Raw genomic sequence first — 5,384 nt, forward strand, 5'->3', positions numbered from 1 at the left:
CCTCTATCTTAGCACAAAGGCTAATGGACGTCTCCTTATGCTCCCCAAATATCACACTGAATACCCACATTCCACAAGCCCTGAATATGATGGGGGCAGAACTGGCATGCTTAAGGGGACAAAAGGGGTGTTTAGCCTAGGCTATGAAGCCACAAGGACACACACAGATACAAATAAGTCAACAGTGTTCAGATGTCTGTCAGTCACGTGACCTGCATCTCACTCAAGGGCAGCTGGGGAGGGCTTTCCCGAGCCTCCCAGGTCACGCCGCTGCTTGAACTTGTGCTGGTTTCTCTGACTTTGGTTGCAAATACTGATTGACCTGGAGACCTTTCTGGTGGCTGCCATGTTGTTTAGTCTGGGTTAACCTCAGCTGACCTGGAATGACCTCATGCTTATCTCCGGAGCTGCTGGAGTGTGGCGGCGACCGTTAGCTACACTAACTCAAGATAAGTGGTGTTCTTTTCCCATGGGTTCAGGAGTTGTTCCAGGGAGGGTGGACCAGCTGGCCGGCGGTGCTGTGCAATAATAATATTAACTTGGGTTTATGATATGCATTTGGTGTTGACGGAATCTGGGGCTTTGGACTGAGGAGCTGGTCGGGTAACTGGAATGTGCTTAGAGGACCAGGTAGCTCACGATAAGACACCCCTGCCACTAGTAGACCTGAGGCTTCTGGTTCTCAGGTGCTTTGCAGGTGCATTGATGGTGGTGATGTGAGACCTGTACCACCCTGTGCTGAGAGGAAAAAGAAGCCTGTGCCTGGGCGTGCCAGACCCCTCTGACGAGGCTCTCTCCTGTATTGCACCCTTGACCTGTAACAAGGTGGTCTGAGTATAAACTGAACTATGAGTCCTTTCAGCAGCAGAACATTTAAGGTAATTAATGTGTAATTTACACATATCTTCTTGATATAGCTTCATGCTCCTAATCTTTTTTTAAAAAATAATTTATTTTTGGCTGTGTTGGGTCTTTGTTGCTGCATGGTACTTGTGGTGAGCAGAGGCTACTCTTTAATTGCAGTGTGTGGACTTCTCATTACAGTGACTTCTCTTGTTGCTGAGCGCTGGCTCTAGGACTCATGGGCTTCAGTAGTTGTGGCTCCCAGGCTCCAGAGCACAGGCTCGGTGGTTGTGGCCACATAGGCTTAGTTGCCCTGTAGCATGTGGGATCCTCCTGGATCGGGGATTGAACTCACGTCTCCTGCGTTGGCAGGCAGGCTCGCCACCATTGAGCCCCCAGGGAAGCCCCTGCTCCTAATCCTAATGTCACATAAACCATGCTTGCCGGGTGCACTTGGTCCTTAGCGATCAGTCCAGGGACTCGGAAAGGTGAAGGCTCACTGTAAGGGGAATGAGGAGGGTTCTCAACAGTAACTCTCTGGGTTTCGTCAATGTTACCAAAAAGAATTCAGGTGATCTTTACTTGCAAGTGAGAAGTAAAGGCATAAAGCCCCCTCCAGGCAGACAGAGGAAATTGAGGACTGGGCAGGTGGAGGCAAGGACCAGTTATCTGATGTCAGAACTTCTCTTTTCAAGTCCCATCCCTCAGAGACTTTGCCAGGGTCCCCTGAACCTATTTTGAAAGTGGAGGAAAAAATAAGTTTGAGGAGCAAGAGCATCTCAGATTTTACTCTCAGACTAAATTATAAAATTTCAGAATAAAATATACCATTCCAGGAGCCCATTTAGAACGAATCCTGGGCTTCAGGTGAGTAGGGCTAGATCGCCCACAGGGACTGAAGCACTTGTACAGAAGTAAGGAGGGATGCGTGGGCTGGGCCAGCTCTCTGAGGAGGAAGGCAGCTCTGAAAAGGGCCAAGTGCCCAGGGCAGACCCATGTGGATGAGAGAGGATCAGTCTGAGAGGTCAAAGAGGAACCAGATGGTTAGCTGGACAAGCAATACATAAGTTAAAACGTTATAATGTATTGAGGTGAAAATCACATAATATAAAATTAACCATTTTAAATTGAACAAGTTAGCACACTTAGGACATTCATGGTCCTGTACAGACACTGCCTCTAGCTAGTTCCAAAACAGTTTCCTCATTGCAAACAGAATCATCATCCCCAGAATCAAACTCTCTCTCTCTACTTTCTCCAAGCCCCTAGCAACCACTGATCTATGGATTTGCTTGTTTTGGACATTTCATATAAATGGAATCACACAATAGGTGACCTTTCATGACTGGCTTCTCTCACTGAGCAGAATGTTTTCAAAGTTCATCCATGCCATAGCATAAATCAGCACTTCTTTCCTTTTTGAGGCTGAATAATAGTGCATTGTATGGATTGATCATATTTAGTTTATCCATCCATTCACTGTGTGAACTGTTTCAGCTTGACTTTTGTGACTAGTGCTGCTCCGAACATGCATGTACAGGTACTTGTTTGAGTTTGTTTCTAATTACTTTGGACACACACCTAGGAGTGGAATTGCAGGATCATATGGTAATTTTATGTTTACTTTCATACTTTTTTCCCCTTTTTAAAAATCAAAACCTAGTTGATTTATAATATGGTTGTTTGTTCCAGGTGTATGGCAAAGTGATTTAGATATATGTGTGTATATATATAATTTTTTCAGATTTTTTTTTCCCTTATAGGATATTACAAAGTACTGAGTATAGTTCCCTGTGCTATATAGTAGGTCCTTTTCGGTCACTGGGCTTCCCTGGTGGCTCAGCTGGTAAAGAATCCTCCTGCAAGGCAGGTGATCTGGGTTCAATCCCTGAATTGGGAAGATCCCCTGGAGAAGGGAAAGGCTACCCACTCCAGTATTCTGGCCTGAAGAATTCCATGGACTGTACAGTCCATGGGGTTACAAAGAGTCGGACACGACTGAGCGACTTTCACTTCACTTTTGGTCACCTATTGTATACACACACTGTAGTGTGTATATGTTAACCCCAAACTCCTAATTTATTCTTCCCCATCTCTTTACACTTTGGTAACCACAAATTTGGTTTCTATGTCTGTGGGTCTATTTCTGTTGGGTAAATAAGTTCATTTTTATCACTTTTTATGATTCCACATATAAACAATATCATATGATCTTTGTCTTTTTCTGTCTGACTTCACTTAATGTGATAATCTCTAGACCCATCCATGTTGCTGCAAATGGCATTATTTCATTCTTTTTTATGGTTGAGTAATATTCCATTGTATTCATAACTAACTTTTAAAATCCCAAGTCAGTGATTAAAAGAGCTCAGAGGCCCACCCCCCACCAGAGAGGAGGGTAGGAGGAGCGTGCTTTTCCTCAAGCTGAGGGAAAGGGGATTTAAAAGAACCCTCAAATAGCTTGTTAAATATTCCCTGGAGAGCAAGGGAAACGAGGAGGACGCGGCACACCTGAGGATTCGGAAGGGCTCCACATTGGAGCAGGCAGCTTCCCAACCATCACAGCAAAGAGAGGTTGCTGTGAGTTTATCTCCCGCTCCTGAGCTGTGAGCACAAGAGACGGTGCCCCTTTCCCCGGGAGCAGAGCTGGGCATCCCGTGCAAGAGGGATGGCCAGTGAGGTCTGCGTGCATCACGTACCCGAGGGCTACCTGTCGCGGATAGGGGAAAGCGGCGGAAGGAGGGTGGAAATGTACCCGTGCGTGCGTGCCCTGCGTGTGTGCGTGCCGTGCGTGAGTGATGAGCTGCAGATGGGTGGTGAGCAGACATTGGAGCAGAGACGCGTCTTCCGGGTCAGCGAAGATCCCCATGCTGAGGTGAGTCTTCAAAACCAGAAAGAGTGTCCGCGTTGAATTCCTCTCCGCTCATCTCATGACAATATTAATCAAGTGAGGTCGTGCTTCACCTTCCTTCCTCCCTCCCTCCCAGCCTCTACCCACTCCCAAACCCAGAGAGGACACTCTCTTAGGAATTTAGGGGACGGGGGCTAGAGCCGCAGTGGGAGAGCAGTTCGCTTAGCTTCCTACCCGCTCCCACTGTGGACATCCAACCCCAGGCCTGCGGAGAAAGACGTGTTACCTTTAAGGAAGCCAGACATGTTTGTTTGTTTTGTAATTACACCAGACAGGATGTATTCCGTGTTTGTGACTTTAGAGAAGGAGCGCTTTCCGTTTCTCTGAAGGATTAAAAAAGCGACAGGCCTCCTTATGAATATCATCCATGAAAATTCTGATGAGCGCAGCTGGCGCTCAGCCCCCAGAAACCTCTGCCCCTTGAGCAGCTTAGTTTTAAATCTGTGTGGTCCTGAGGCAATGGGTCTGAGTGCTGCCCGCACAGATCCAGGGGACCCTTTCAAGGTCATCCTCAAGACCAGCCCACCTAGACAGGCAAATGTGAAAAGAAGAGGGGAGCCGGAAATGAACCAATGAAAACAAATGTCTACCCAAGGACCTGTAAAAAATAATACTGGCTTTATTCACAATGGCAAAAAAAAAAAAAAAAAAGCAAAGAGGGCAACGAAAAAGTAAATCGTGACTAATTACTGGGAAGAGGCTAGAGGGAACTTTCTAGAATGCTGGAAATGGTATATTTTGATCTACATCACACAAGTGTGTATATATATTTGTAGCTGTGACAGCAAGTGTATATATACATGAAAGGGGACCCTTAAACTAAATATAAGATTAATTCACTTCCCATACTTCTCATATTTCATGCCTGATCAATATGCAAAATATCGATGATCAATGCTCAGGCCCTACTCCAGAGATTGTCATTTAATGGAATGTTCTCCAAGTTTCCTGATGATTCTCTTGTGCAGTCAGGGTTGAGAAGCACTGTCTTGGAGGCCAGGACTAACCTTGGTGTGAACCTCAGGCTAGAGGGAAGACGAGTCACAGAGACCACACAGTCAATGGAAGGTCCAACCCACTGGGGTTTGCGCGCTTCAGTTTCCTTGACGCGCACACACTTTGGGGCCTGGTGGTGATGGTTGACTGGTCTGGGGTCCTTGCGTGGATCTTGCCAGCCTGTGGTGGGCGGTCAGCAGAGACAAGCCTGGTGTTGAGGGGGCAGTTTGCCTCAGGTTGTGAGTTTAGCCTCACATATTGAGGGCAGCATCGTAAGAGGACTGCAAGGCTCCTGGGGGATCTGGTAGGTGGAGCCTGAGGCAGGGACAGGAACCCAAGGCTGGGGCAGGAGTGAGGTAGGGCTCTCTCATGGGAAAAGAAAATCAAAATGGCGGTCCATATGGCTAAAGGAGCCCTCTGAAGTGGGCCTGGGAGGCCGTGAAGGGAGTGTGACTGGTACAGGGCTCAGCTGTGCAGCATCTGACCTTTTGACCTGATCATACAAACACCTGCCAGAAACTCAGAGTACATATCAGACCCTTACACTGAAATAACTCCTGTCGGTCTATTTATAGAACCCCTACCCAAAAGGAACTTGTGATTCCTTAAGGACAAATGTTTTCTGACTTTTGTC

Source organism: Cervus canadensis, chromosome 30, assembly GCF_019320065.1.
Source record: "Cervus canadensis isolate Bull #8, Minnesota chromosome 30, ASM1932006v1, whole genome shotgun sequence".
NCBI classification, from domain to species: domain Eukaryota; kingdom Metazoa; phylum Chordata; class Mammalia; order Artiodactyla; family Cervidae; genus Cervus; species Cervus canadensis.